This window comes from Accipiter gentilis, chromosome 31 (assembly GCF_929443795.1).
Source record: "Accipiter gentilis chromosome 31, bAccGen1.1, whole genome shotgun sequence".
Taxonomy (NCBI): domain Eukaryota; kingdom Metazoa; phylum Chordata; class Aves; order Accipitriformes; family Accipitridae; genus Astur; species Astur gentilis.
In genome coordinates this window covers 10333308-10345600 of record NC_064910.1, presented here as the reverse complement: position 1 = coordinate 10345600, position 12293 = coordinate 10333308, and the positions used below count along the sequence as shown (strand labels likewise).

Genomic DNA, 12293 nt, shown 5'->3' with positions numbered 1-12293 from the left:
GTAACAGCTGAAGTTGTTGTTTAATAATTGTTTAATTAATAACTGTTGTTTAATAATGAAAGTTCCTCTGCAGGTCAATCATCAGCAGGTTTTTAAGGGCCAAGGTGTACTTAATGCATACAGCAGTTTAATATTGTTCCAAACACCCCCAGTTTTTGAGACTATGGTTGAAAGGTAAACAGAAACTGGCGAATACAGGACTAGACATGAAGTTAAATTGTAGTAGATTTAACTAAAACATAATTTCTTGCTTATTTTTCTGCATATTTAGGGTGAAGGATACTGTAAAGTTCACACCAATATTTTTTTTCTCTTTTTTCTTTGCATTGTTTATTTTAGATTCTCAGCTCTATCAACTTTCCTTTATATTGTTTACCTCAAAGCCTTCAAACTGCTGTATTTAATATGATTAGTCACACGGGAGTATCTGGAGCAGAGCCAATGATAAGTAAAAAGAAAGATGGTCTGAACTGTTCTTGCTAAAATTCTTGCTATGAGCATGTGCTGCTCATAGCACAGTTTATCTCTTCACCCATAGTCATCTTTTAGAAACAGAATGCCTATTGATTCAAAGTCTTGGCTGTCAGGACCCTTGAGACTGCAATATAGTCTTATATAGTATGCAGTGATAGCTAACAGACTTCTTGGAAGTCAAGCCCTTGTACAAAAAGGATGGTGATACACCAGTAATGGGCTTGTGGATTGTTCTGTTCATGTTTTGCAGACGCTGGGCTTGTCGTTTGGGGATTTAACTTGTATGTAGCATTAACAGTGTCTCTTCTATGTAATTTTGTAACAAAATGTTCTTAAAGCTTCCATGACACTGACTGAGTATCTAAGCAGAAATAAGGATGTAAAGCCTGACTAGTCTCTTCAGCAGTGTTCACTGGAATGTATTCTTTGGGAAGATTGAAGATGGTATGCAGATGTTCTGAAATTACCTTCTATACGTATGCTTTCAGTGGAAATAATTACTGGGGATGGCTGTAGCCGTTGTAAGCAAAGATGTAAGAACTGAATCCAGAGTGGTCACAGGAAGACAGCAATGGATATTAATTAGCAAAAAGAACATAAAAGACCACTTTTTCTATCTTCTTCTCAATCACTGAGCAGGCAGATCATGAGCTCCTTCATAATTTGTCTTTAGAAAAATATTGGTTTCAGTTGAATGTGCCCAAATTCAATATCTTCTGAGGCTTCTCCTGGCATTAAGAGGTATTACATGTATCCCTTGAGGATTTTGATCTTGTTTACTTTTATTTATGAAGGTTCTCTCAAAGCCCAAAGAGATTTTTCTGCATTTCTTCCCTGTTTGTCTGAAATCACTCACTAGGTCTCACATCCCTATTCAGGGTCTTCTGTGGTGCTTCTACCAGTATAGATGCAGCCTGTTACTCTCTCATCTTGCAAACCCCTGTCAGTCACTAGGGCAAAATCATGGATACCATGTGTGAGATGATGGCCCTCTGCTGCCTGGCTTTTGCTGAGATGCCTTCAGTGCAACCTGTGCTGGTATTGTTTTGTCCTTCTCAAGTGTTTCTGTGCAGGAAACTCATGACATATCTGTCCCAGGTGGCATCTGGGGTCATACAGCACAGTACGCTACTTCCCATACACTTCCTCCCTACCTGCATGCTAAGCCAAAATTACACAACTATGTTTAAGGCCTTTGCTAGAAGCAGCTTTTTTGCAAACCATGTTTTGACATGGTGGTTTGACGAGGAACTCTGGGCAGGGCTGCTAAGCAGGTCTGGTGGGTACACCTTGACACAACAGGGGTGGAGAGGCTCTGGAAGCTGTGGGTGCCTGGTGGCAAGAGGCATCACGATAACTCTGTGTAGGGAGAGAAGGGAAAAGGTAAGAACCAGGTTCTGTGTCCTGTAAGAAGGCTGATGGGCTCATGACCATTCCCGTGTGCGTCTGCGCAGCGGCACTTGGTGCCATTCGAGGTTGCTCTTCTCTTTTTTTAAGAGGGGAGCAGTGGCAGCCCAGCTGGTGTGTTGTACAATGCTATTCTGCTGCCTAGCCAGAGCCAGAGGTGGCCAGGTGTGATAACTTGCCTCAAATGCTGTAGTCTGATGAGCTTGATGTGCTTCTATCTGGAGTGCCTTCAGCAGAAGAAATCCTGTGCTGGGGGTTGTGTGCCTGAATGACCATGAATGTTATAGTCTGTCAAAAATCTAGCATCCTGGGGAAGGTCCCCCTTCGGAGCCACATCTAAGTGCTTCCTTCCTTGGATCAAGAGTCCTATGTCCCCAAGGACCTGGGGGCACTCATCTCCTTCCAGACTGCTGGACATGGCTGGATGCAAGGGGAAGCCAGCCAGCCCTGGTGTCCCATCCTCACCACCCAAGGAACTCAGGCCCATAAGCTGGGAGTGCTGTGCCTGTAAGGAGGTCCCAGTAGGATGACACTTACGTGGGAAAGATTATACTGTGAAAGGAGGGAGAAAGGCATAGATCCTCCCTCCCTGTGTTGAAGCACCTTAAAGCGGTGTGGTGTCCAGAGTACACTACTGGTTGAGGAGACACCGGGTCACAACCATACATGCCTGGCTGTGAGTGTGCTGGCCAATGTCACCAAGTGTCTTACCCAGAACGCATTCAAGTCTTGTTCCTTTCTCCCACATTACCTGTCAACGCATGTAGAAACCAGTTCTGTCTGAACAGTGCTCGCAAGGGGAAGAGTAAGACTGCCTGTGAGAAAAGATCCCTCAGTTGTGAATTCAACTTGATGTTTCTGGCCCTTGTGAGCTTTACTTGATACTTCATTATGTTCCACCGAAATAAAAAAAATCCCATGTCCCTTAGAATATACAAATACTGTGATAAACATACTTTATCACCATGAAAATACTTTTACCTTTGAATCTGCTATACATGGTTGTAGGGCAACAAAAAGGGGCCTCTACTGGAATATCAGCAGCAAAAGGAAGATTAGGAGACATGTGAGCCTGCCACTGAATGGGGAAATGACCTGCTGACAGAGGACGTGGAGAAGGCAGAGATTCTCAGCACTGCGATCAGCAGCACAAAGTCCAGGTGGAGGCCAGTCACTAGTGGTGCACCTGATCCCCAGTGGTGCCTTCCAAGCTCAGCCATTCTGGGATTCAGCTTTTAACCAGCCCCAGAAATCTGAAGGCAAATAATGAATAACTGCCACTGGATGATTTATTTGGACTACCTCAAATTCCAAGGAAAGGGACCAATGTTAAGGCAAAAAGAAAATTGAAAGTCCTAGGAAGATCAAGCTCAGAAGTAGCAATTTGCTTGAAGATGCTCTTGCATCTTGGAGTAGGTCCAGCCAAATTACACGCCTTTTCCACCTTGGAAACTTCCTCATCAAACTGTATTTATGTGTTTTAATCTTTCCTCCTGGAAAAATTTTATACATACCCTCATTTTTCATTATCCCTCTAGTAATTCAGAAGGCAGAGCTGAACACAATATTCCAGGCATAGTCTTGCTGTTAATCTAGGCCATTTCAAATTTCTGTTTCATTTACTATTCACTGTTAAATCCAAGTCTCTCTCAACTTTCATGTTACTTACTTGAGTGTGAGTATATCTATTCCTGTTCTGCCCCTGCCAAGTTCTTATACTTTTCCTGCGTTGTGTTTCTAATTAACATATTATCAATGGGCAGAGATAAAAGGGAACTGGTATGCTATGTGATCTCATAAGTGAATTGGAGAATGGACACAAAGGCAAATATTTAAGTGGTAAAAATAGAAATAATTGTGAGTCGGTGGGATTTGGAAAAGGAGATAGAGAGCAGCAGGATGTTTGCTGTACATGGTCAAGGGTATAAACATCAAAGCAAACAGATGAGCATTATGCCTCTGGAGGGAAGAGCAATTGTTTTGGTTGTCTTGACCCTGTAGAAAACACCAGATGTGTTAATAATATGAAGGTAATTGCTCAGGGACAGCATATATGAGTAAGTAGAAGGCAGGGAAAGGTTAAATGCATGTTATGATTTTTTGTCTAAGTTATCAGAGAAATATTAAATCATATATAAGAGCTTAACGTAAAGGAAAACCCTAAAGATAAGACAGTACTATTTCTCTTGACAAATGGTCAGATAAGGACAGTATAGTCTTGTTGACTGAAAGATTTCCAGAATTTAACATAGTGATTTTATGTCAATTAAGACTTTAGAATAATCAAGAGAGCTTTGGTTTTTTCAAGGAATAAGATAAAAGAAATAACATTGCCGATGCCTCTTGTAATCTAGGTGCTTCACTTCATATTAGTTTTTTAATTTTTACTAATATATGAGTGAGTTGGTTGCAATATAGCATTCCACTAGGTCAGTCCTCCCTATGGAATATGAAAATGACCCACAGAGATATTTTTGTTACCAATGAAAAATTTGGTTCCATGTTCATACATAAGAAGTTCTCATTGCTGTAGGGGCTTTAATTATCTGTTTCTACTTGCTAATAAAATTGCCAGCTTGATTTTAATTTTCTCTTTAAGAGAGGCATTTATAACCTTATAAACATACATAGTATTTCAAACATAAAATAAGTCATGTTCCTTCATCCTATTGTAATTCAATACCAATCACCCCTGTGTGTCTGTGACGCACGATGTGATAAAAAAAAGAAAGTATCACAGATAAATGCTGAACCTACTTGACACAAAAAGAAAGTGGGTATTATGGGAAATACTCTAATTTTATTTCAAGCAAATTTTGGCTGACTGTGAATATATCATGGTGCGATATGTATAGGTAAGAGAAGAATGGATTGGATAACTCTATGTAATGGGATAAGAATATGGGAGAGATGATTAGATGCATGAGGAAATCAGTCTGCCCAGAGGAGCAGAGTATGAGCCTAAGGACCTAATTTAGATTACAGTGGTAAGGTTAGCTGGGCATGATCCTGAAAGCATTCTGCATATATTCAGGTTTTGCATTTTTCTGTCATTTCTCTCTCTTCATATGTCATCTGAAGAGCTGAATTTTAATAGTCTCTGTCTTCTCTGGGAGTAACAGTGATTTGGAATTGTGAAAAAATATTGGTTTCTGATAATAGCTTAGTAAATAGTTTGTTTTCATTAGAAGATTTGTCTTTGGAGATATTCACAGCAAAAATATTTACAGTAGGATATCCTATTTATCCCTGCTTAAGAGTGCTGACCCGTAAAGACTGTGAAACAGTGCTTTCCGCGAGAACTGTCATTCATGCATGTGGGAGGACAACTGTGATATTCTCTGTTACTGCCTGTGTATCCTATTTGCACAACTTGTTGAAAATGACTGTTTTAAAAGAACATTGGGCTCTGTAAAGCCATATAAATGTCTCTACATTTTATGTGTTAGACAGCTGTAGTCCTTTTCATTCTTGTTAATTTAGTGTCATGTTTCCCTATTTTCTTGCTATTAACACCACTCTATGCCAAACACTGATGCTGTTTCTAAGGTTGATTCTAATCAGAATAAAACTAGCCCTACTATTTTGGGTGTGAATTTTGGTGATGGCGACTTCAGTTGAGCAATGTGGTATCCAAACACCTGAACACAATTGACCTGTGGGCCTTCTGATCAACTGTGCAGCTCCAGAAGACAGAATTTGGGGATGTTCAAAGAATCTAATGAAGAGTCAATGAACTGTTGAGTAAAGGTTTAATGATTATGATACACGAGTTAGCTCAATCTCATTTCCCACTACTCTTCTAATCAGTAAGAAAGAGTAATTGGTCATGGGTTAAATGTTGATATTTGACGTGATGACAGATTTCTTCTGTTCAAATAAGTGCAAATGCAACACTTGAGCAAAGCCCTTTCAACAAATGTGTTAATGTACAGTTCCAATTTGGGCAAGTTCTAACTTTTCACAACTTTTGCTTCATAAAATGTCTACCTTTAAAAATCCGGATCTTTTAGGTTTACTATATCAGCTTGTTTTCATCTTTATCTTGATTTCTTTACATGTGTAAGGAAAAAAAAAATAATTAAATAGCTCATTTTAATAATAAATTTCAAATCCAAATAGATATAAAAATCTCTGTTTATTATCAGACTTAGGGAACTGAGTTTAACAAATGTAGTTTAGATTTTAACATCCTATTCACTGTTATGTTACGAAGGGCAAAGCTATAGACAACCTTAATTTTCAGCTGATCACTCAGCAAAGTAGAAAGGTAGTTCAGCATGTATTCATCTTTCAATATTAGGTTCTAGGCTGGGTTTGTTAACAAGAATGCCAGTTTTCTTTCAGCTATCCAAGAACAATCATTGCAAGATTTTAAATTGTCAGTGTTGATCTAATGACTGCTCTCAAAGAAATAGATGTGTACACTGACATCTGTGGCAGTTGAATAACTTGAATGCTGCTTGTTTTAAACAGTTGCATGGCTTGCATCAAACCCCATGAAAGTAAGTATTCCTGCAACAGTGTGGTGCAAAACTTTTTAAGAATAATTCCTGAGTTAAGGGTGAGGGTTTTTTTAATATCTATTTTTATTTTATCTTAGGTCAAGAAACACTGTAAGTGGAAATATAAATGAATGTGGTTTTACCTTCTTTACTTTTAGGGAAAAGGGCGGTGGAAAGTATTTTGAGCCCTTAAATATGAAGATATTTCCTTTTCCAACTGGAAATATGATTCATCTGTATTATGTGAAGTTTTCCATGGAGCTTAAAAATGCTCCTGTGTCTTCTAAGTAGAGGCAATATCTTTGAATTGTTTGGCCTGTGGACATACAAGTATTGCTTTTTTTCTTCTCTTATTGCCATGAAGTCTTTTGGATTAGCAAATTAGTTTCCAGTAAAGGTAGATGGGATTTAAATACTTATCTTACTCAGCTTAAAATAAGGTTATGTGATTCAGGTATTAAAATTTTATTATGGTTTTATCTTTTAAAGTCTGTGAAATGTGTGTGTTTCATCCTCTTAAGTTTTTGAAAAAGGACATTGAAAATCCAATTGCAATGATCCAGTGTTTCATTGGGCTCCATAGGAAGCACCGATCCTCCAGGCACATACACACCACTTTAATATTAAGGGTAAGCTCATGGAAGTGGTATCTGATCATAGAAAATTCATAGAAAAATTTGGGTTAGAAGGGACTTTGGGAGGTCTCTTATCCAACCTTGGGCTCAAAGCAGGGTCAGCTACGGCCTGCGTAGAAACAGCACAGCCTCTTAGGGCAACCTGCTCCACTGCCTGCCTGTCTCTATGGGCAAAATGTTTCTCCTTTCTTGTTTCAACTTGTGCCAGTTTGCTCTCACTGTCCTGCCTGCCACACACTGCCATAAGGAGCATAGCTCCACCTTCTCAGTCCCCCCTTGTAGGTACTGGGTGCACTGCTAGTGCCGCTGAAGCTGTCTCTTTTCCAGGCTGACCCAGCCCAGCTCCCCCAGCCTCTCCTGAAGGGGCAAATGCTCCAGCCCCCACTGCCTTGGGGACTCTCTGTGAGGTCCCTCCAGTTTGTCCATGTCTTTCGTGTGTTGGAGGACCCAATACTGAACACAGTGTCTAGATATGGTTTAACAAGTGCTGTGTAGAAGGGAACAATCCCTTCCCTAGATCTAAGTCCCATTCCCCTTTTCATACAGCCAAAGAGGCCGTTGGCTGCCGTTGCTGTTGGACTTCTCGCAGGCTCATATGCAGATTCCCACTCCAGGGCCTTTCTCGCAGAGCTGCTCCCCGGTCGCTCTCTCCTCAGATGGTGTCGTTGCAGGGGCTCTTCTGTCTCCCTGGACAGGACTTGGCATTTGTCCTTGTTGAACTTTATAAGGTTCTGGTCTTCCCATTCCTCCAGTTTGTCCATGTCCTGCAGGATGGTGGCCCTGCCTTCCACCTTTTCAACCGATGTAAGATTATAGTCTAGTATTTCCAGTGCAACTTTGCACAACGGTTATGGTATATAATGATGCCCAATATTAGTAGTCAAAATGGTGCCAGTATAGGAAAGGAACTGCTTGCAAATATCTGTGTTGAAATGGGAATCTTGATTTAGCCTCACATGTAGCTCTTCTCAGCTGATCTTCTGTTTGATCTTCTGTGTTGATCTTATTTAAATTATTTGAATAATTAAAAAACCCCCAACCTAAATATGCCCCAAATAGTCTTCAAATAATAGATCTGACTACAAAACATTGACATCAGTTAATTAGGTGAGCTTTTCAAGCAAGGAAACAAATAATAGTAGAATGTGATATATGCAACAAATTTATATAGCCTAAGGTATAAATTACAAAAATCTGTGTAATACTTCTCGTTGAAAACATTACCAATTGATGAGTGTCTCATATCCATGCTGAAGGTTTCCAGAATGGTTTAAAAGTGGTTATAAATTGTATAGTCCCTGTGTATATATATGTATATCTACGTGAAACACACAAAGAAATTGAATTAAACTTTTATTGACATAAATTTTGAGTATGGGTCAGTAGTGTCCACGCATGAATGCTAGTACCTCAAGTGCGTAAAATCATTGTAACCCCTTACCATCAAGATACTTGACTGTGGAATGACTATCAGATACAAAAATTCATTTTTAAGGCGGGGGGGGGGGGGGGGAAGCAAACTGAACAATAAACCCAAACCATATCAAGATAAGAGCCAGATCAACATTTTCCATGCTCAAAAATATTCTTGTTTTAAATTCTGAAGTGTCACACACCATTTAGGATGTCTGATATATAATCTCTGAATTGCCTCATAACACTTCAGGGTATCTTTCCCTTCTACTAGTATAAAGCTGCTGCTTCTAGCCTCATAATACTACAGCATATTAGCCATGAAATCCAGACTATCTCCTGATATAAATGGTTAAGAAAAAAAAAAAAGTCCAAGTCACCCCTTGTATTCCAAAGTTTGCTATTTTGCATATGTACTGACTCTCCAAAACCTGTATATTGAACTTTGCTTGTGTGGGTTTCAAGAAGGTATAAACTGGGCGAAAGTCTGCACCAAATGGGACAGTGACAATCTGTGGAGAAGTTTGGTTGTTTTTGCAAATCAGTGGTTATTTGGAACTCAGAATCTTTGAGGTGTTCAGAAGTTCATGAATTTCAAAAGTTAAATTCAGAAGGATTACAGGACAAGGTCTAAAGAATATTAGTCTGTCATGCAAATAAGTAATGAATGTAATTCTAAAAGCTCTTCCCTAAATGTTACATAGATGCAAACTCATCACATTTCTGGTGTATGTGCAGGTATACCTTTTTTCCTCTTGTGTAATATTATATGGATACATAATATGCATAAAGTTATCCATCTAGTTCTTGCAGATATTTTCAGTTTACTGACATTACATATCACTAAAGTAAGTAAGGGAATACGCATACAAAAACAGAGCATAGAGAGACTGTTTTGGATCACACTAAAACCAGCTGTGAATTTCATTTTTATTGTTAGCTGAAATGCAGGATACTGATCCTAGTTTATTCTGTAAAATATAACAGTTACATCCAGTATGGATGGAAGAATTAGGTTTGTTACTAGAGAATTTATGATCACACTAGTGCTCCTACTAGATGTACAGGTTATAGGAGTGATCATGTTTATAGAGTATTCTGTTAGAAATGGCATGCAATGAATGTCATAAGTCACAAACTGTATAAAGTAATTTAACACTAAAACCAATCAATGAACAGTGAGGAGAGTGGTAAATGTAATATATATCTATATTTTTGTAACATTGACCATAATCCGTTCTTTGTCACCTTTTCTAAGTACAGGCTACCAACTGAATCAATACCTAGTAACTTCCCAACAGCACTTAGAATGAAAATAATTTAAGCAGTAATGATTTCTAGATATATTTTTTTTGGCAGTGTCAGAAAGTGGATATCCTGCTGGGTTTGTACAGTTCTACTCCTATACAAACTATTTTATGCAAAGCTTTTGAAGATACCTTGTACTGTGTCTTCCTTCATGGAAGAAAAGGCATAAAATCTCCCCCAGTGCATCTGTGCTAGTTATGACATTAGGCTGATACAACCTACCTCCTGGGATAGGAGTCATCTTTCAAGACTTTGTATTAATTTATAGTATTCTACATTAAACAAATTTGCCTAAGCACACCTGGGGAGCATTGCATTCCAAGCTTTGTATTTAAAATACATAGAATGGATTTTTTTTCTGTGCACATACTTATAGCTGTATTGAGTACAGAAGGAGTCTGAAACTCCTACACAGGTAAAGTCTGGCAAGATGAACCCCTTTCTTATCTATTCCAACCAACATTTTCTAATTTTATTTCATGTTCAGTACAGATGGCAAGGGGAAGCTAGAGAGTGGGAAGGGAAAAGTTAGATTAAAGAAACCAGGAGCTATGCTGAGGCATGCTGAAAACATGAAGTGACAGCTTTCATGCAGTCCAGCATGAAAAGACTAGTCTTTTTGTCCTGAGAGTGGAAAAGGCAAGGACATAACAGCAATGTCTTTCGGCTTCTCAGTAGAAAACAGTTTTCTAAAGTATTTTGAAGAAATGATACCACATTTTTAATAATAGAACAATATGTTCATCTGCTTAGCTAACCTCTGGCCAATATCACCAACTTTTAAAAGTGTATAGGCTTTCTCTAACTTCCAACACAGTTAATGACTACTTCCTTCTTGTTCTATCTTCTCCACTACTCCCTGATACTCCTGTTACCAGAAGCCATCACTAGGATCCATGCAAATAGAAAAAGATATGTTCCTATTTTGAACTTCGGCTTGCGTCAGCTTACAGCAAACAAAATGTTAAATTGGGTTCACAGAAAACTTGATACTTGCCTGGTTCATATTTTGAAATGATAGGCCAGCTGCAAAACTAGGAAGAAGAACAAAGTTGTCATTTTTTGAGTTCTACAGAAAAACTTGACTGTACTTGAAGTGACTTAAAGGTGCATGGTGCAGATGTGAGGTAGCATGGTCCGTCACCCCTGGGTCCTTTTCCCTGAATCTTCCAGTCTAAGAAATGGGTCAGAATGTGCTCCATTTCCAATCTGGCATTCCTATTTACATTTCTTTCCTGTAGAAACTGGGGTGGAAGAAGGGGGGTAGGGGGAGAAGAGGTGAAGAGAGAGAAGGAATGATGAGAGAGGCCATTGTGCACCCAGATCTCATTTCATGTTGGAGCTGGTGCGTAGCTAGAACATAGCCCATTTAGAGACTCACACTGCTCATGTTCTTGGAGCAAGGCTTCTTGTACTGCTATTAATACCTAGCTGCTTGTTGTTCACCTCTTTGTGTCTTGGCCATCTTCTCTACCACCACTGTGTTGAATTGTTAAATTTAATGAGTTTTGACATATAGATGAATATTGAAACACATGTACTAAACCAGATGTGCATCAGGATGGAATGATTCCTGTAGCTAACCCACAGTTAGCTCGCTCCATGGGTTTGTATTTTAACTTACACATAAGAAATCACATTTATTGTCTTTTTATTAGAGCAGTCCTGAATAAAAAATGATATCTTCTAAAATGGGGATTTAAACAATAGCTGTGAAGGAGAAGTTCATTCTTGCCTTGGCTTGGCATTTGTGAAAGACTTAAAATCTTGTCTTTCTTTAGACTCTAGTTTAATGCTGCTGTTTCCATAGCTGACTTTTATACCATAAGGCTGTACAAATTTTCTGAATTAATTCCTCTTTCATGTTACAGAGCTATGATGGTTGTTACATAAGTGAATACTGCAGTAAGAAAGATAATATTTATTTATAAACTTTGTTGTTTAGACTACTCAAATGTTTTTGCATTTCTTTTTCTAATAAACTATAAAGGAATCTGATGAGAAGAAAAAGTCTTACTACATTTAGGTGGATGAGACAGATAGGTTTTGGGAAGTGCTTGTGAAACTTTCACACCATACTTTAAAATGAACGGAATCATATTTTTATGAAAAGATCCTTGAAGTATCTCCAAAGCCCAGGACTTTAGTAGCAGATTATGATTTGTGCTGAAAAATGGATTTGAAAATCAGAATGTCTGCTCCAAAGAACAGTGTAGTGCTTCTTCAGTGTCTCTTTAAGTAGTAGTCATGTAAAAACTTAAAAAATGAATTACTAGAAAAATCTGCAGGGAAAAATTTTTTACTGGTAGGTGATGGAGTTTAAATAAAAACTCTTTCTTTGCATGTCTGGCCATGAGGATTCATATTTTACCACTACTAATATGGGCTGAAATCAGCAGAGAATATTCACCTTTATAGCAAGCTTTTAAAAAGCAAGTAAATTACCTCATTTTTCATTTCACTGAGTTGGATTTCCACTAAATTATCTAAAACTAGTTTGAGTGGTTCTGTATCTAAATGTACAGAATTTCACGGTTAGATATAATTAAAA

The 12293-nt window shown here is 38.5% G+C and overlaps 1 protein-coding gene across 2 annotated transcripts in view; it reads left to right on the top strand.

Moving 5' to 3' along the window:
* The window catches only part of OCA2 (OCA2 melanosomal transmembrane protein), a 209917-nt gene that overhangs the window by 165341 nt on the left and 32283 nt on the right, over positions 1-12293 (top strand). The gene's annotated exons all lie outside the window — the stretch shown is intronic.